General features: G+C 41.6%; 13 non-coding genes across 13 annotated transcripts; 2 read left to right on the top strand and 11 right to left on the bottom strand.

Annotated features, from left to right (window-relative positions):
• Positions 1-532: 532 nt before the first annotated feature.
• Positions 533-614, bottom strand: TRNAS-GCU (transfer RNA serine (anticodon GCU)). The gene has a single exon. It is a non-coding gene; the product is annotated as a tRNA-Ser (tRNA).
• A 2,261-nt stretch (positions 615-2,875) lies between these two features.
• Positions 2,876-2,947, bottom strand: TRNAT-UGU (transfer RNA threonine (anticodon UGU)). Its single transcript has one exon. It is a non-coding gene; the product is annotated as a tRNA-Thr (tRNA).
• Positions 2,948-5,299: 2,352 nt separating this feature from the next.
• Positions 5,300-5,371, bottom strand: TRNAT-UGU (transfer RNA threonine (anticodon UGU)). The gene has a single exon. It is a non-coding gene; the product is annotated as a tRNA-Thr (tRNA).
• Positions 5,372-5,960: 589 nt separating this feature from the next.
• On the bottom strand, positions 5,961-6,042 carry TRNAS-GCU (transfer RNA serine (anticodon GCU)). The gene has a single exon. It is a non-coding gene; the product is annotated as a tRNA-Ser (tRNA).
• Positions 6,043-6,454: 412 nt separating this feature from the next.
• Positions 6,455-6,549, top strand: TRNAI-UAU (transfer RNA isoleucine (anticodon UAU)). Its single transcript has 2 exons — positions 6,455-6,492; positions 6,514-6,549. It is a non-coding gene; the product is annotated as a tRNA-Ile (tRNA).
• Positions 6,550-7,723: 1,174 nt separating this feature from the next.
• TRNAT-UGU (transfer RNA threonine (anticodon UGU)) lies at positions 7,724-7,795 on the bottom strand. Its single transcript has one exon. It is a non-coding gene; the product is annotated as a tRNA-Thr (tRNA).
• A 589-nt stretch (positions 7,796-8,384) lies between these two features.
• Positions 8,385-8,466, bottom strand: TRNAS-GCU (transfer RNA serine (anticodon GCU)). The gene has a single exon. It is a non-coding gene; the product is annotated as a tRNA-Ser (tRNA).
• Positions 8,467-10,727: 2,261 nt separating this feature from the next.
• Positions 10,728-10,799, bottom strand: TRNAT-UGU (transfer RNA threonine (anticodon UGU)). Its single transcript has one exon. It is a non-coding gene; the product is annotated as a tRNA-Thr (tRNA).
• Positions 10,800-13,150: 2,351 nt separating this feature from the next.
• TRNAT-UGU (transfer RNA threonine (anticodon UGU)) lies at positions 13,151-13,222 on the bottom strand. Its single transcript has one exon. It is a non-coding gene; the product is annotated as a tRNA-Thr (tRNA).
• A 589-nt stretch (positions 13,223-13,811) lies between these two features.
• On the bottom strand, positions 13,812-13,893 carry TRNAS-GCU (transfer RNA serine (anticodon GCU)). Its single transcript has one exon. It is a non-coding gene; the product is annotated as a tRNA-Ser (tRNA).
• A 412-nt stretch (positions 13,894-14,305) lies between these two features.
• Positions 14,306-14,400, top strand: TRNAI-UAU (transfer RNA isoleucine (anticodon UAU)). The gene is made up of 2 exons: positions 14,306-14,343; positions 14,365-14,400. It is a non-coding gene; the product is annotated as a tRNA-Ile (tRNA).
• A 1,149-nt stretch (positions 14,401-15,549) lies between these two features.
• On the bottom strand, positions 15,550-15,621 carry TRNAT-UGU (transfer RNA threonine (anticodon UGU)). The gene has a single exon. It is a non-coding gene; the product is annotated as a tRNA-Thr (tRNA).
• A 2,338-nt stretch (positions 15,622-17,959) lies between these two features.
• On the bottom strand, positions 17,960-18,031 carry TRNAT-UGU (transfer RNA threonine (anticodon UGU)). The gene has a single exon. It is a non-coding gene; the product is annotated as a tRNA-Thr (tRNA).
• Between the last annotated feature and the right edge of the window lie 1,627 nt (positions 18,032-19,658).

The raw sequence follows: 19,658 nt of genomic DNA, 5'->3' as shown, positions 1-19,658 counted from the left end.
TATGATTTTGAGACTCTGTATGGAAACGTAGTTGCATATGAATGTCCACGTGCGCGCACACATTGAAGACCATGCTTAAGGCACTTTTTTTGGAAGTATGAAAAACTACATTTTCATATGAGAAAATAAGAGTTTTCGCATTCAAGACCATACCGATAGCTCTAGTTAGTATGTCTGCAATCAGTGACATATAGAGAACCCACTTATTAGAAGTGATCTGTCTCTGTGGGGCAGACATATGTTAACAGTCATTCATTTGAGACGGCCTAAACTTTAGGAGTAAGAGCTGCTTTCTTATCAATCTATTTATCCAAACTGGTTAATAAGCCAGGAGTGAGTGAAAGGCAATCCTCTGGAAACTCCATGAAAGATCTAATTTCTATTACGCACAAAATACTTCACTTTATTTGAAATATTTGTTAAAATGGAACAGTCAGATGATCCCATCTAGCGGATCCTGGCTCTGTCTTGAAAGAGAGTGTAATTATACTACAAGAAATGCTGGCCATCAAAAGAGACTCTGATGGCTTTCCGACGAAGGTGGGATTCGAACCCACGCGTGCAGAGCACAATGGATTAGCAGTCCATCGCCTTAACCACTCGGCCACCTCGTCTGCCCTACAGCCCCATCTGAAACCTTGCTTCACAAAAGGTACTGAAGTGTCAATATACTGTACCTAAAAAAGAAAAAAACAGCTGAGGCAAGATCTCACATTCCACGTCTTCCCCCAATCAGGGACCTACATTTCATTTTTGGGAAATTCTTACTATGTGCTAATTACAAATATTCATAAGATTCCCCTAGACTTTGTCAGAACTGTCAAGATATAATTCTATGGGGTTTTGAATAGACAGAGCATATGTTATAGGACAATTATAGAATCTATTCCGTTTGGACTGTATTTTTAATAGTCATGATAACATGCTAGCATGTGAGTCGATCTTGCACAGTGAATATTGGAGCAGTGTCTGTCATCTACTTGGTCAGCTGTAGATGGCTCACCTGGGGAGATGTGAAAAGAGAGAGCTCCAGTGGCGCAATCGGTTAGCGCGCGGTACTTATACAGCAGTACTTGCACTGAGCCATGCCGAGGTTGTGAGTTCAAGCCTCACCTGTAGCAGCCGTGTTGATTTTCATAAACCATTTCACAAAAAGTAAAGTTTAAACTCAGAGTATGGACGGCCCTTGAGAGAGTCTTTACTTCTTATAGGATCTACGTGTCCTACTCCTCTGGGTGCCAAATATCACATATCCTCCGCGATGCTCAGTTTAAACATTCCATGATGTGCCATCTTGCATTTCATGCAAACACCACATCAGTGCATTTAAAAATACATTTGTAGAATAATAAATATGATGAAAACAGTGTTCTCACATGATAACCATAAACTGAAGAGCTGCAAAAAATGCTGTATCAGCTACTTACAATAAAAGGTGACTCGAAAAAACTAGCAAAAGAAGAGCATCATCATATTAAAGGTTCTATTCACCATCTTGAGTTGCATCATAGCAACTTATGGTGCTTTTCTGCTCAGAGTGTGCCTCCAATCCCACATTCATTTTTAATTTCTTTGCAGTTTAAAAACCAACAATTACTGCTCGAAGTTCACTTTTCAAAACCATTCAACCTATTAAATGTATTTCTCTAACCTATGAATGTGGTCCATGTTCACTTTTCCTCATCTTCATCTCGATTAGGCCTGGGCGAAGCACTACGCTACGCTCGCGTAGTTTGCGAAGTTCGCGCTACTTCGCACTACGCGAACTGCACGTAGCACAGTGCGAACACGCGTAGCGTAGTGTTGCGTAGTGCTGCGGTCATTTTTTGCTTGCTCGCGGTCCTCAACGTCAAGTTGGCGACCGCGAGCAAGCAAAATGACATCCTGGCGAGACTTTTTCCTTGTTCGCGATCGCGAGCATGGAAAATAAACCTCCCGGCGAGATTCCCAACGCGAGAAGGTCAGGTTTCTCATTGCGAGGGGTCGCGTATGCTCGCGACCGCTCGCGATGAGAAACTACCAGTTCGCGTTGAGAAAGCTGCAGCTCGAGTAAAAATCTACTCGAGCAGCAGAAAACTACAGCTCGCACTGTGCAAGATGCCATTTTCAATGATTGCACAGTGCCGGTTGCTTGTCCGCACTGTGCAATCATTGAAAACAACATCTTGCACAGTGCGAACATGTTACTTCGCAGTTCGCGAAGTGCTACGCGTAGCTCGCGTAGTGCGAACTTCACTTTGCGTAGCTTCGCGAAGTGCTACTTCGCGAACTACGCCCACCCTTAATCTCGATACTCCTTTCCCAGAAACCAGGTTCACTTCTTCATTCAACCCACCCATCCAAGGTCACCAAATCTTTGAAGCAAGTCTGCCTATTCTCCCTTTCTCTCTATGTACAAGATACCTTGTATCATTTGAATGGACAGCAGGAGAGAAGGATATTTATGGTGAGTGGGGGTGGGGTTTTGAGGAGTAACCTCATTTGCCTAAGAGCCGGGGTATCTGGGAAAAAAAGTATTTTATGGGGGAAGACTTTCACATCTCCTTGGTGAAATTTGTAGGGCCTTATAACATCCTTTCTGTGGACGCAGATTCAGTCGGAACAGAGGTCCTAGTCCTCGCTCTGCCTTTCAAAGGAACTGTAAATATGCATGGCTTATTTGGCTTTGCCCGGCAGGGTGAGAATGGCGTTTATCAGGCGTTCGTCAGGCGATCGGAAGGGGTGAGGCAATAATTTATAATTCAATGATCTTCATGATATTTTCTTGATAATATGAAAGCAGGAAAGGGAAGCTTGGCAATAAGCAATCCTAAAGCAAGGTGTGACTCCAGGGAAGAATGACTTGAAAACAACATACAGAAAGACTCATGTAAAAAGGCCCTGATGAGGCTTGAACTCATGACCCCTGGTTTACAAGACCAGTGCTCTGCCACTGAGCTACAAGGCCAGTCTGCACGAAGCATGTAAATTGCAACATGTATTCTTACTGAGGTATGAATATATCTATGATTTTGAGACTCTGTATGGAAACGTAGTTGCATATGAATGTCCACGTGCGCGCACACATTGAAGACCATGCTTAAGGCACTTTTTTTGGAAGTATGAAAAACTACATTTTCATATGAGAAAATAAGAGTTTTCGCATTCAAGACCATACCGATAGCTCTAGTTAGTATGTCTGCAATCAGTGACATATAGAGAACCCACTTATTAGAAGTGATCTGTCTCTGTGGGGCAGACATATGTTAACAGTCATTCATTTGAGACGGCCTAAACTTTAGGAGTAAGAGCTGCTTTCTTTTCAATCTATTTATCCAAACTGGTTAATAAGCCAGGAGTGAGTGAAAGGCAATCCTCTGGAAACTCCATGAAAGATATAATTTCTATTACGCACAAAATACTTCACTTTATTTGACATATTTGTTAAAATGGAACAGTCAGATGATCCCATCTAGCGGATCCTGGCTCTGTCTTGAAAGAGAGTGTAATTATACTACAAGAAATGCTGGCCATCAAAAGAGACTCTGATGGCTTTCCGACGAAGGTGGGATTCGAACCCACGCGTGCAGAGCACAATGGATTAGCAGTCCATCGCTTTAACCACTCGGCCACCTCGTCTGCCCTACAGCCCCATCTGAAACCTTGCTTCACAAAAGGTACTGAAGTGTCAATATACTGTACCTAAAAAAGAAAAAAACAGCTGAGGCAAGATCTCACATTCCACGTCTTCCCCCAATCAGGGACCTACATTTCATTTTTGGGAAATTCTTACTATGTGCTAATTACAAATATTCATAAGATTCCCCTAGACTTTGTCAGAACTGTCAAGATATAATTCTATGGGGTTTTGAATAGACAGAGCATATGTTATAGGACAATTATAGAATCTATTCCGTTTGGACTGTATTTTTAATAGTCATGATAACATGCTAGCATGTGAGTCGATCTTGCACAGTGAATGATGGAGCAGTGTCTGTCATCTACTTGGTCAGCTGTAGATGGCTCACCTGGGGAGATGTGAAAAGAGAGAGCTCCAGTGGCGCAATCGGTTAGCGCGCGGTACTTATACAGCAGTACTTGCACTGAGCCATGCCGAGGTTGTGAGTTCGAGCCTCACCTTTAGCAGCCGTGTTGATTTTCATAAACCATTTCACAAAAAGTAAAGTTTAAACTCAGAGTATGGACGGCCCTTGCTAGAGAGTCTTTACTTCTTATAGGATCTACGTGTCCTACTCCTCTGGGTGCCAAATATCACATATCCTCCGCGATGCTCAGTTTAAACATTCCATGATGTGCCATCTTGCATTTCATGCAAACACCACATCAGTGCATTTAAAAATATATTTGTAGAATAATAAATATGATGAAAACAGTGTTCTCACATGATAACCATAAACTGAAGAGCTGCAAAAAATGCTGTATCAGCTACTTACAATAAAAGGTGACTCAAAAAAAGTAGCAAAAGAAGAGCATCATCATATTAAAGGTTCTATTCACCATCTTGAGTTGCACCATAGCAGCTTATGGTGCTTTTCTGCTCAGAGTGTGCCTCCAATCCCACATTCATTTTTAATTTCTTTGCAGTTTAAAAAACAACAATTACTGCTCGAAGTTCACTTTTCAAAACCATTCAACCTATTAAATGTATTTCTCTAACCTATGAATGTGGTCCATGTTCACTTTTCCTCATCTTCATCTCGATACTCCTTTCCCAGAAACCAGGTTCACTTCTTCATTCAACCCACCCATCCAAAGTCACCAAATCTTTGAAGCAAGTCTGCCTATTCTCCCTTTCTCTCTATGTACAAGATACCTTGTATCATTTGAATGGACAGCAGGAGAGAAGGATATTTATGGTGAGTGGGGGTGGGGTTTTGAGGAGTAACCTCATTTGCCTAAGAGCCGGGGTATCTGGGAAAAAAAGTATTTTATGGGGGAAGACTTTCACATCTCCTTGGTGAAATTTGTAGGGCCTTATAACATCCTTTCTGTGGATGCAGATTCAGTCGGAACAGAGGTCCTAGTCCTCGCTCTGCCTTTCAAAGGAACTGTAAATATGCATGGCTTATTTGGCTTTGCCCGGCAGGGCTTGCCCGCCAGGGTGAGAATGGCGTTTGTCAGGCGTTCGTCAGGCGATCGGAAGGGGTGAGGCAATAATTTATAATTCAATGATCTTCATGATATTTTCTTGATAATATGAAAGCAGGAAAGGGAAGCTTGGCAATAAGCAATCCTAAAGCAAGGTGTGACTCCAGGGAAGAATGACTTGAAAACAACATACAGAAAGACTCATGTAAAAAGGCCCTGATGAGGCTTGAACTCATGACCCCTGGTTTACAAGACCAGTGCTCTGCCACTGAGCTACAAGGCCAGTCTGCACGCAGGATGTAAATTGCAACATGTATTCTTACTGAGGTATGAATATATCTCAGATTTTGAGACTCTGTATGGAAACGTAGTTGCATATGAATGTCCACGTGCGCGCACACATTGAAGACCATGCTTAAGGCACTTTTTTTGGAAGTATGAAAAACTACATTTTCATATGAGAAAATAAGAGTTTTCGCATTCAAGACCATACCGATAGCTCTAGTTAGTATGTCTGCAATCAGTGACATATAGAGAACCCACTTATTAGAAGTGATCTGTCTCTGTGGGGCAGACATATGTTAACAGTCATTCATTTGAGACGGCCTAAACTTTAGGAGTAAGAGCTGCTTTCTTATCAATCTATTTATCCAAACTGGTTAATAAGCCAGGAGTGAGTGAAAGGCAATCCTCTGGAAACTCCATGAAAGATCTAATTTCTATTACGCACAAAATACTTCACTTTATTTGACATATTTGTTAAAATGGAACAGTCAGATGATCCCATCTAGCGGATCCTGGCTCTGTCTTGAAAGAGAGTGTAATTATACTACAAGAAATGCTGGCCATCAAAAGAGACCCTGATGGCTTTCCGACGAAGGTGGGATTCGAACCCACGCGTGCAGAGCACAATGGATTAGCAGTCCATCGCCTTAACCACTCGGCCACCTCGTCTGCCCTACAGCCCCATCTGAAACCTTGCTTCACAAAAGGTACTGAAGTGTCAATATACTGTACCTAAAAAAGAAAAAAACAGCTGAGGCAAGATCTCACATTCCACGTCTTCCCCCAATCAGGGACCTACATTTCATTTTTGGGAAATTCTTACTATGTGCTAATTACAAATATTCATAAGATTCCCCTAGACTTTGTCAGAACTGTCAAGATCTAATTCTATGGGGTTTTGAATAGACAGAGCATATGTTATAGAACAAATATAGAATCTATTCCGTTTGGACTGTATTTTTAATAGTCATGATAACATGCTAGCATGTGAGTCGATCTTGCACAGTGAATGATGGAGCAGTGTCTGTCATCTACTTGGTCAGCTGTAGATGGCTCACCTGGGGAGATGTGAAAAGAGAGAGCTCCAGTGGCGCAATCGGTTAGCGCGCGGTACTTATACAGCAGTACTTGCACTGAGCCATGCCGAGGTTGTGAGTTCGAGCCTCACCTGGAGCAGCCGTGTTGTTTTTCATAAACCATTTCACAAAAAGTAAAGTTTAAACTCAGAGTATGGACGGCCCTTGCTAGAGAGTCTTTACTTCTTATAGGATCTACGTGTCCTACTCCTCTGGGTGCCAAATATCACATATCCTCCGCGATGCTCAGTTTAAACATTCCATGATGTGCCATCTTGCATTTCATGCAAACACCACATCAGTGCATTTAAAAATACATTTGTAGAATAATAAATATGATGAAAACAGTGTTCTCACATGATAACCATAAACTGAAGAGCTGCAAAAAATGCTGTATCAGCTACTTACAATAAAAGGTGACTCGAAAAAACTAGCAAAAGAAGAGCATCATCATATTAAAGGTTCTATTCACCATCTTGAGTTGCACCATAGCAGCTTATGGTGCTTTTCTGCTCAGAGTGTGCCTCCAATCCCACATTCATTTTTAATTTCTTTGCAGTTTAAAAAACAACAATTACTGCTCGAAGTTCACTTTTCAAAACCATTCAACCTATTAAATGTATTTCTCTAACCTATGAATGTGGTCCATGTTCACTTTTCCTCATCTTCATCTCGATACTCCTTTCCCAGAAACCAGGTTCACTTCTTCATTCAACCCACCCATCCAAAGTCACCAAATCTTTGAAGCAAGTCTGCCTATTCTCCCTTTCTCTCTATGTACAAGATACCTTGTATCATTTGAATGGACAGCAGGAGAGAAGGATATTTATGGTGAGTGGGGGTGGGGTTTTGAGGAGTAACCTCATTTGCCTAAGAGCCGGGGTATCTGGGAAAAAAAGTATTTTATGGGGGAAGACTTTCACATCTCCTTGGTGAAATTTGTAGGGCCTTATAACATCCTTTCTGTGGATGCAGATTCAGTCGGAACAGAGGTCCTAGTCCTCGCTCTGCCTTTCAAAGGAACTGTAAATATGCATGGCTTATTTGGCTTTGCCCGGCAGGGCTTGCCCGCCAGGGTGAGAATGGCGTTTGTCAGGCGTTCGTAAGGCGATCGGAAGGGGTGAGGCAATAATTTATAATTCAATGATCTTCATGATATTTTCTTGATAATATGAAAGCAGGAAAGGGAAGCTTGGCAATAAGCAATCCTAAAGCAAGGTGTGACTCCAGGGAAGAATGACTTGAAAACAACATACAGAAAGACTCATGTAAAAAGGCCCTGATGAGGCTTGAACTCATGACCCCTGGTTTACAAGACCAGTGCTCTGCCACTGAGCTACAAGGCCAGTCTGCACGCAGGATGTAAATTGCAACATGTATTCTTACTGAGGTATGAATATATCTATGATTTTGAGACTCTGTATGGAAACGTAGTTGCATATGAATGTCCACGTGCGCGCACACATTGAAGACCATGCTTAAGGCACTTTTTTTGGAAGTATGAAAAACTACATTTTCATATGAGAAAATAAGAGTTTTCGCATTCAAGACCATACCGATAGCTCTAGTTAGTATGTCTGCAATCAGTGACATATAGAGAACCCACTTATTAGAAGTGATCTGTCTCTGTGGGGCAGACATATGTTAACAGTCATTCATTTGAGACGGCCTAAACTTTAGGAGTAAGAGCTGCTTTCTTATCAATCTATTTATCCAAACTGGTTAATAAGCCAGGAGTGAGTGAAAGGCAATCCTCTGGAAACTCCATGAAAGATCTAATTTCTATTACGCACAAAATACTTCACTTTATTTGAAATATTTGTTAAAATGGAACAGTCAGATGATCCCATCTAGCGGATCCTGGCTCTGTCTTGAAAGAGAGTGTAATTATACTACAAGAAATGCTGGCCATCAAAAGAGACTCTGATGGCTTTCCGACGAAGGTGGGATTCGAACCCACGCGTGCAGAGCACAATGGATTAGCAGTCCATCGCCTTAACCACTCGGCCACCTCGTCTGCCCTACAGCCCCATCTGAAACCTTGCTTCACAAAAGGTACTGAAGTGTCAATATACTGTACCTAAAAAAGAAAAAAACAGCTGAGGCAAGATCTCACATTCCACGTCTTCCCCCAATCAGGGACCTACATTTCATTTTTGGGAAATTCTTACTATGTGCTAATTACAAATATTCATAAGATTCCCCTAGACTTTGTCAGAACTGTCAAGATATAATTCTATGGGGTTTTGAATAGACAGAGCATATGTTATAGGACAATTATAGAATCTATTCCGTTTGGACTGTATTTTTAATAGTCATGATAACATGCTAGCATGTGAGTCGATCTTGCACAGTGAATATTGGAGCAGTGTCTGTCATCTACTTGGTCAGCTGTAGATGGCTCACCTGGGGAGATGTGAAAAGAGAGAGCTCCAGTGGCGCAATCGGTTAGCGCGCGGTACTTATACAGCAGTACTTGCACTGAGCCATGCCGAGGTTGTGAGTTCAAGCCTCACCTGTAGCAGCCGTGTTGATTTTCATAAACCATTTCACAAAAAGTAAAGTTTAAACTCAGAGTATGGACGGCCCTTGAGAGAGTCTTTACTTCTTATAGGATCTACGTGTCCTACTCCTCTGGGTGCCAAATATCACATATCCTCCGCGATGCTCAGTTTAAACATTCCATGATGTGCCATCTTGCATTTCATGCAAACACCACATCAGTGCATTTAAAAATACATTTGTAGAATAATAAATATGATGAAAACAGTGTTCTCACATGATAACCATAAACTGAAGAGCTGCAAAAAATGCTGTATCAGCTACTTACAATAAAAGGTGACTCGAAAAAACTAGCAAAAGAAGAGCATCATCATATTAAAGGTTCTATTCACCATCTTGAGTTGCATCATAGCAACTTATGGTGCTTTTCTGCTCAGAGTGTGCCTCCAATCCCACATTCATTTTTAATTTCTTTGCAGTTTAAAAACCAACAATTACTGCTCGAAGTTCACTTTTCAAAACCATTCAACCTATTAAATGTATTTCTCTAACCTATGAATGTGGTCCATGTTCACTTTTCCTCATCTTCATCTCGATTAGGCCTGGGCGAAGCACTACGCTACGCTCGCGTAGTTTGCGAAGTTCGCGCTACTTCGCACTACGCGAACTGCACGTAGCACAGTGCGAACACGCGTAGCGTAGTGTTGCGTAGTGCTGCGGTCATTTTTTGCTTGCTCGCGGTCCTCAACGTCAAGTTGGCGACCGCGAGCAAGCAAAATGACATCCTGGCGAGACTTTTTCCTTGTTCGCGATCGCGAGCATGGAAAATAAACCTCCCGGCGAGATTCCCAACGCGAGAAGGTCAGGTTTCTCATTGCGAGGGGTCGCGTATGCTCGCGACCGCTCGCGATGAGAAACTACCAGTTCGCGTTGAGAAAGCTGCAGCTCGAGTAAAAATCTACTCGAGCAGCAGAAAACTACAGCTCGCACTGTGCAAGATGCCATTTTCAATGATTGCACAGTGCCGGTTGCTTGTCCGCACTGTGCAATCATTGAAAACAACATCTTGCACAGTGCGAACATGTTACTTCGCAGTTCGCGAAGTGCTACGCGTAGCTCGCGTAGTGCGAACTTCACTTTGCGTAGCTTCGCGAAGTGCTACTTCGCGAACTACGCCCACCCTTAATCTCGATACTCCTTTCCCAGAAACCAGGTTCACTTCTTCATTCAACCCACCCATCCAAGGTCACCAAATCTTTGAAGCAAGTCTGCCTATTCTCCCTTTCTCTCTATGTACAAGATACCTTGTATCATTTGAATGGACAGCAGGAGAGAAGGATATTTATGGTGAGTGGGGGTGGGGTTTTGAGGAGTAACCTCATTTGCCTAAGAGCCGGGGTATCTGGGAAAAAAAGTATTTTATGGGGGAAGACTTTCACATCTCCTTGGTGAAATTTGTAGGGCCTTATAACATCCTTTCTGTGGACGCAGATTCAGTCGGAACAGAGGTCCTAGTCCTCGCTCTGCCTTTCAAAGGAACTGTAAATATGCATGGCTTATTTGGCTTTGCCCGGCAGGGTGAGAATGGCGTTTATCAGGCGTTCGTCAGGCGATCGGAAGGGGTGAGGCAATAATTTATAATTCAATGATCTTCATGATATTTTCTTGATAATATGAAAGCAGGAAAGGGAAGCTTGGCAATAAGCAATCCTAAAGCAAGGTGTGACTCCAGGGAAGAATGACTTGAAAACAACATACAGAAAGACTCATGTAAAAAGGCCCTGATGAGGCTTGAACTCATGACCCCTGGTTTACAAGACCAGTGCTCTGCCACTGAGCTACAAGGCCAGTCTGCACGAAGCATGTAAATTGCAACATGTATTCTTACTGAGGTATGAATATATCTATGATTTTGAGACTCTGTATGGAAACGTAGTTGCATATGAATGTCCACGTGCGCGCACACATTGAAGACCATGCTTAAGGCACTTTTTTTGGAAGTATGAAAAACTACATTTTCATATGAGAAAATAAGAGTTTTCGCATTCAAGACCATACCGATAGCTCTAGTTAGTATGTCTGCAATCAGTGACATATAGAGAACCCACTTATTAGAAGTGATCTGTCTCTGTGGGGCAGACATATGTTAACAGTCATTCATTTGAGACGGCCTAAACTTTAGGAGTAAGAGCTGCTTTCTTTTCAATCTATTTATCCAAACTGGTTAATAAGCCAGGAGTGAGTGAAAGGCAATCCTCTGGAAACTCCATGAAAGATATAATTTCTATTACGCACAAAATACTTCACTTTATTTGACATATTTGTTAAAATGGAACAGTCAGATGATCCCATCTAGCGGATCCTGGCTCTGTCTTGAAAGAGAGTGTAATTATACTACAAGAAATGCTGGCCATCAAAAGAGACTCTGATGGCTTTCCGACGAAGGTGGGATTCGAACCCACGCGTGCAGAGCACAATGGATTAGCAGTCCATCGCTTTAACCACTCGGCCACCTCGTCTGCCCTACAGCCCCATCTGAAACCTTGCTTCACAAAAGGTACTGAAGTGTCAATATACTGTACCTAAAAAAGAAAAAAACAGCTGAGGCAAGATCTCACATTCCACGTCTTCCCCCAATCAGGGACCTACATTTCATTTTTGGGAAATTCTTACTATGTGCTAATTACAAATATTCATAAGATTCCCCTAGACTTTGTCAGAACTGTCAAGATATAATTCTATGGGGTTTTGAATAGACAGAGCATATGTTATAGGACAATTATAGAATCTATTCCGTTTGGACTGTATTTTTAATAGTCATGATAACATGCTAGCATGTGAGTCGATCTTGCACAGTGAATGATGGAGCAGTGTCTGTCATCTACTTGGTCAGCTGTAGATGGCTCACCTGGGGAGATGTGAAAAGAGAGAGCTCCAGTGGCGCAATCGGTTAGCGCGCGGTACTTATACAGCAGTACTTGCACTGAGCCATGCCGAGGTTGTGAGTTCGAGCCTCACCTTTAGCAGCCGTGTTGATTTTCATAAACCATTTCACAAAAAGTAAAGTTTAAACTCAGAGTATGGACGGCCCTTGCTAGAGAGTCTTTACTTCTTATAGGATCTACGTGTCCTACTCCTCTGGGTGCCAAATATCACATATCCTCCGCGATGCTCAGTTTAAACATTCCATGATGTGCCATCTTGCATTTCATGCAAACACCACATCAGTGCATTTAAAAATATATTTGTAGAATAATAAATATGATGAAAACAGTGTTCTCACATGATAACCATAAACTGAAGAGCTGCAAAAAATGCTGTATCAGCTACTTACAATAAAAGGTGACTCAAAAAAAGTAGCAAAAGAAGAGCATCATCATATTAAAGGTTCTATTCACCATCTTGAGTTGCACCATAGCAGCTTATGGTGCTTTTCTGCTCAGAGTGTGCCTCCAATCCCACATTCATTTTTAATTTCTTTGCAGTTTAAAAAACAACAATTACTGCTCGAAGTTCACTTTTCAAAACCATTCAACCTATTAAATGTATTTCTCTAACCTATGAATGTGGTCCATGTTCACTTTTCCTCATCTTCATCTCGATACTCCTTTGCCAGAAACCAGGTTCACTTCTTCATTCAACCCACCCATCCAAGGTCACCAAATCTTTGAAGCAAGTCTGCCTATTCTCCCTTTCTCTCTATGTACAAGATACCTTGTATCATTTGAATGGACAGCAGGAGAGAAGGATATTTATGGTGAGTGGGGGTGGGGTTTTGAGGAGTAACCTCATTTGCCTAAGAGCCGGGGTATCTGGGAAAAAAAGTATTTTATGGGGGAAGACTTTCACATCTCCTTGGTGAAATTTGTAGGGCCTTATAACATCCTTTCTGTGGATGCAGATTCAGTCGGAACAGTGTCCTAGTCCTCGCTCTGCCTTTCAAAGGAACTGTAAATATGCATGGCTTATTTGGCTTTGCCCGGCAGGGCTTGCCCGGCAGGGTGAGAATGGCGTTTGTCAGGCGTTCGTCAGGCGATCGGAAGGGGTGAGGCAATAATGTATAATTCAATGATCTTCATGATATTTTCTTGATAATATGAAAGCAGGAAAGGGAAGCTTGGCAATAAGCAATCCTAAAGCAAGGTGTGACTCCAGGGAAGAATGACTTGAAAATAACATACAGAAAGACTCATGTAAAAAGGCCCTGATGAGGCTTGAACTCATGACCCCTGGTTTACAAGACCAGTGCTCTGCCACTGAGCTACAAGGCCAGTCTGCACGCAGGATGTAAATTGCAACATGTATTCTTACTGAGGTATGAATATATCTATGATTTTGAGACTCTGTATGGAAACGTAGTTGCATATGAATGTCCACGTGCGCGCACACATTGAAGACCATGCTTAAGGCACTTTTTTTGGAAGTATGAAAAACTACATTTTCATATGAGAAAATAAGAGTTTTCGCATTCAAGACCATACCGATAGCTCTAGTTAGTATGTCTGCAATCAGTGACATATAGAGAACCCACTTATTAGAAGTGATCTGTCTCTGTGGGGCAGACATATGTTAACAGTCATTCATTTGAGACGGCCTAAACTTTAGGAGTAAGAGCTGCTTTCTTATCAATCTATTTATCCAAACTGGTTAATAAGCCAGGAGTGAGTGAAAGGCAATCCTCTGGAAACTCCATGAAAGATCTAATTTCTATTACGCACAAAATACTTCACTTTATTTGACATATTTGTTAAAATGGAACAGTCAGATGATCCCATCTAGCGGATCCTGGCTCTGTCTTGAAAGAGAGTGTAATTATACTACAAGAAATGCTGGCCATCAAAAGAGACTCTGATGGCTTTCCGACGAAGGTGGGATTCGAACCCACGCGTGCAGAGCACAATGGATTAGCAGTCCATCGCCTTAACCACTCGGCCACCTCGTCTGCCCTACAGCCCCATCTGAAACCTTGCTTCACAAAAGGTACTGAAGTGTCAATATACTGTACCTAAAAAAGAAAAAAACAGCTGAGGCAAGATCTCACATTCCACGTCTTCCCCCAATCAGGGACCTACATTTCATTTTTGGGAAATTCTTACTATGTGCTATTTACAAATATTCATAAGATTCCCCTAGACTTTGTCAGAACTGTCAAGATATAATTCTATGGGGTTTTGTATAGACAGAGCATATGTTATAGGACAATTATAGAATCTATTCCGTTTGGACTGTATTTTTAATAGTCATGATAACATGCTAGCATGTGAGTCGATCTTGCACAGTGAATGATGAAGCAGTGTCTGTCATCTACTTGGTCAGCTGTAGATGGCTCACCTGGGGAGATGTGAAAAGAGAGAGCTCCAGTGGCGCAATCGGTTAGCGCGCGGTACTTATACAGCAGTACTTGCACTGAGCCATGCCGAGGTTGTGAGTTCGAGCCTCACCTGGAGCAGCCGTGTTGTTTTTCATAAACCATTTCACAAAAAGTAAAGTTTAAACTCAGAGTATGGACGGCCCTTGCTAGAGAGTCTTTACTTCTTATAGGATCTACGTGTCCTACTCCTCTGGGTGCCAAATATCACATATCCTCCGCGATGCTCAGTTTAAACATTCCATGATGTGCCATCTTGCATTTCATGCAAACACCACATCAGTGCATTTAAAAATACATTTGTAGAATAATAAATATGATGAAAACTGTGTTCTCACATGATAACCATAAACTGAAGAGCTGCAAAAAATGCTGTATCAGCTACTTACAATAAAAGGTGACTCGAAAAAACTAGCAAAAGAAGAGCATCATCATATTAAAGGTTCTATTCACCATCTTGAGTTGCACCATAGCAGCTTATGGTGCTTTTCTGTTCAGAGTGTGCCTCCAATCCCACATTCATTTTTAATTTCTTTGCAGTTTAAAAACCAACAATTACTGCTCGAAGTTCACTTTTCAAAACCATTCAACCTATTAAATGTATTTCTCTAACCTATGAATGTGGTCCATGTTCACTTTTCCTCATCTTCATCTCGATACTCCTTTCCCAGAAACCAGGTTCACTTCTTCATTCAACCCACCCATCCAAAGTCACCAAATCTTTGAAGCAAGTCTGCCTATTCTCCCTTTCTCTCTATGTACAAGATACCTTGTATCATTTGAATGGACAGCAGGAGAGAAGGATATTTATGGTGAGTGGGGGTGGGGTTTTGAGGAGTAACCTCATTTGCCTAAGAGCCGGGGTATCTGGGAAAAAAAGTATTTTATGGGGGAAGACTTTCACATCTCCTTGGTGAAATTTGTAGGGCCTTATAACATCCTTTCTGTGGATGCAGATTCAGTCGGAACAGAGGTCCTAGTCCTCGCTCTGCCTTTCAAAGGAACTGTAAATATGCATGGCTTATTTGGCTTTGCCCGGCAGGGTGAGAATGGCGTTTGTCAGGCGTTCGGAAGGGGTGAGGCAATAATGTATAATTCAATGATCTTCATGATATTTTCTTGATAATATGAAAGCAGGAAAGGGAAGCTTGGCAATAAGCAATCCTAAAGCAAGGTGTGACTCCAGGGAAGAATGACTTGAAAACAACATACAGAAAGACTCATGTAAAAAGGCCCTGATGAGGCTTGAACTCATGACCCCTGGTTTACAAGACCAGTGCTCTGCCACTGAGCTACAAGGCCAGTCTGCACGCAGGATGTAAATTGCAACATGTATTCTTACTGAGGTATGAATATATCTATGATTTTGAGACTCTGTATGGAAACGTAGTTGCATATGAATGTCCACGTGCGCGCACACATTGAAGACCATGCTTAAGGCACTTTTTTTGGAAGTATGAAAAACTACATTTTCATATGAGAAAATAAGAGTTTTCGCATTCAAGACCATACCGATAGCTCTAGTTAGTATGTCTGCCATCAGTGACATATAGAGAACCCACTTATTAGAAGTGATCTGTCTCTGTGGGGCAGACATATGTTAACAGTCATTCATTTGAGACGGCCTAAACTTTAGGAGTAAGAGCTGCTTTCTTATCAATCTATTTATCCAAACTGGTTCATAAGCCAGGAGTGAGTGAAAGGCAATCCTCTGGAAACTCCATGAAAGATCTAATTTCTATTACGCACAAAATACTTCACTTTATTTGACATATTTGTTAATATGGAACAGTCAGATGATCCCATCTAGCGGATCCTGGCTCTGTCTTGAAAGAGAGTGTAATTATACTACAAGAAATGCTGGCCATCAAAAGAGACTCTGATGGCTTTCCGACGAAGGTGGGATTTGAACCCACGCATGCAGAGCACAATGGATTAGCAGTCCATCGCCTTAACCACTCGGCCACCTCGTCTGCCCTACAGCCCCATCTGAAACCTTGCTTCACAAAAGGTACTGAAGTGTCAATATACTGTACCTAAAAAAGAAAAAAACAGCTGAGGCAAGATCTCACATTCCACGTCTTCCCCCAATCAGGGACCTACATTTCATTTTTGGGAAATTCTTACTATGTGCTAATTACAAATATTCATAAGATTCCCCTAGACTTTGTCAGAACTGTCAAGATATAATTCTATGGGGTTTTGAATAGACAGAGCATATGTTATAGGACAATTATAGAATCTATTCCGTTTGGACTGTATTTTTAATAGTCATGATAACATGCTAGCATGTGAGTCGATCTTGCACAGTGAATGATGGAGCAGTGTCTGTCATCTACTTGGTCAGCTGTAGATGGCTCACCTGGGGAGATGTGCAAAGAGAGAGCTCCAGTGGCGCAATCGGTTAGCACGCGGTACTTATACAGCAGTACTTGCACTGAGCCATGCCGAGGTTGTGAGTTCGAGCCTCACCTGGAGCAGCCGTGTTGTTTTTCATAAACCATTTCACAAAAAGTAAAGTTTAAACTCAGAGTATGAACGGCCCTTGCTAGAGAGTCTTTACTTCTTATAGGATCTACGTGTCCTACTCCTCTGGGTGCCAAATATCACATATCCTCCGCGATGCTCAGTTTAAACATTCCATGATGTGCCATCTTGCATTTCATGCAAACACCACATCAGTGCATTTAAAAATACATTTGTAGAATAATAAATATGATGAAAACTGTGTTCTCACATGATAACCATAAACTGAAGAGCTGCAAAAAATGCTGTATCAGCTACTTACAATAAAAGGTGACTCGAAAAAACTAGCAAAAGAAGAGCATCATCATATTAAAGGTTCTATTCACCATCTTGAGTTGCACCATAGCAGCTTATGGTGCTTTTCTGTTCAGAGTGTGCCTCCAATCCCACATTCATTTTTAATTTCTTTGCAGTTTAAAAACCAACAATTACTGCTCGAAGTTCACTTTTCAAAACCATTCAACCTATTAAATGTATTTCTCTAACCTATGAATGTGGTCCATGTTCACTTTTCCTCATCTTCATCTCGATACTCCTTTCCCAGAAACCAGGTTCACTTCTTCATTCAACCCACCCATCCAAAGTCACCAAATCTTTGAAGCAAGTCTGCCTATTCTCCCTTTCTCTCTATGTACAAGATACCTTGTATCATTTGAATGGACAGCAGGAGAGAAGGATATTTATGGTGAGTGGGGGTGGGGTTTTGAGGAGTAACCTCATTTGCCTAAGAGCCGGGGTATCTGGGAAAAAAAGTATTTTATGGGGGAAGACTTTCACATCTCCTTGGTGAAATTTGTAGGGCCTTATAACATCCTTTCTGTGGACGCAGATTCAGTCGGAACAGAGGTCCTAGTCCTCGCTCTGCCTTTCAAAGGAACTGTAAATATGCATGGCTTATTTGGCTTTGCCCGGCAGGGTGAGAATGGCGTTTATCAGGCGTTCGTCAGGCGATCGGAAGGGGTGAGGCAATAATTTATAATTCAATGATCTTCATGATATTTTCTTGATAATATGAAAGCAGGAAAGGGAAGCTTGGCAATAAGCAATCCTAAAGCAAGGTGTGACTCCAGGGAAGAATGACTTGAAAACAACATACAGAAAGACTCATGTAAAAAGGCCCTGATGAGGCTTGAACTCATGACCCCTGGTTTACAAGACCAGTGCTCTGCCACTGAGCTACAAGGCCAGTCTGCACGAAGCATGTAAATTGCAACATGTATTCTTACTTAGGTATGAATATATCTATGATTTTGAGACTCTGTATGGAAACGTAGTTGCATATGAATGTCCACGTGCGCGCACACATTGAAGACCATGCTTAAGGCACTTTTTTTGGAAGTATGAAAAACTACATTTTCATATGAGAAAATAAGAGTTTTCGCATTCAAGACCATACCGATAGCTCTAGTTAGTATGTCTGCAATCAGTGACATATAGAGAACCCACTTATTAGAAGTGATCTGTCTCTGTGGGGCAGACATATGTTAACAGTCATTCATTTGAGACGGCCTAAACTTTAGGAGTAAGAGCTGCTTTCTTTTCAATCTATTTATCCAAACTGGTTAATAAGCCAGGAGTGAGTGAAAGGCAATCCTCTGGAAACTCCATGAAAGATATAATTTCTATTACGCACAAAATACTTCACTTTATTTGACATATTTGTTAAAATGGAACAGTCAGATGATCCCATCTAGCGGATCCTGGCTCTGTCTTGAAAGAGAGTGTAATTATACTACAAGAAATGCTGGCCATCAAAAGAGACTCTGATGGCTTTCCGACGAAGGTGGGATTCGAACCCACGCGTGCAGAGCACAATGGATTAGCAGTCCATCGCTTTAACCACTCGGCCACCTCGTCTGCCCTACAGCCCCATCTGAAACCTTGCTTCACAAAAGGTACTGAAGTGTCAATATACTGTACCTAAAAAAGAAAAAAACAGCTGAGGCAAGATCTCACATTCCACGTCTTCCCCCAATCAGGGACCTACATTTCATTTTTGGGAAATTCTTACTATGTGCTAATTACAAATATTCATAAGATTCCCCTAGACTTTGTCAGAACTGTCAAGATATAATTCTATGGGGTTTTGAATAGACAGAGCATATGTTATAGGGCAATTATAGAATCTATTCCGTTTGGACTGTATTTTTAATAGTCATGATAACATGCTAGCATGTGAGTCGATCTTGCACAGTGAATGATGGAGCAGTGTCTGTCATCTACTTGGTCAGCTGTAGATGGCTCACCTGGGGAGATGTGAAAAGAGAGAGCTCCAGTGGCGCAATCGGTTAGCGCGCGGTACTTATACAGCAGTACTTGCACTGAGCCATGCCGAGGTTGTGAGTTCGAGCCTCACCTTTAGCAGCCGTGTTGATTTTCATAAACCATTTCACAAAAAGTAAAGTTTAAACTCAGAGTATGGACGGCCCTTGCTAGAGAGTCTTTACTTCTTATAGGATCTACGTGTCCTACTCCTCTGGGTGCCAAATATCACATATCCTCCGCGATGCTCAGTTTAAACATTCCATGATGTGCCATCTTGCATTTCATGCAAACACCACATCAGTGCATTTAAAAATATATTTGTAGAATAATAAATATGATGAAAACAGTGTTCTCACATGATAACCATAAACTGAAGAGCTGCAAAAAATGCTGTATCAGCTACTTACAATAAAAGGTGACTCAAAAAAAGTAGCAAAAGAAGAGCATCATCATATTAAAGGTTCTATTCACCATCTTGAGTTGCACCATAGCAGCTTATGGTGCTTTTCTGCTCAGAGTGTGCCTCCAATCCCACATTCATTTTTAAT

This window comes from Triturus cristatus, chromosome 12 (genome assembly GCF_964204655.1).
Source record: "Triturus cristatus chromosome 12, aTriCri1.1, whole genome shotgun sequence".
Lineage (NCBI taxonomy): Eukaryota > Metazoa > Chordata > Amphibia > Caudata > Salamandridae > Triturus > Triturus cristatus.
Note: the sequence above shows the minus strand (reverse complement) of the source record. Positions and strands in the feature narration are given on the sequence as shown.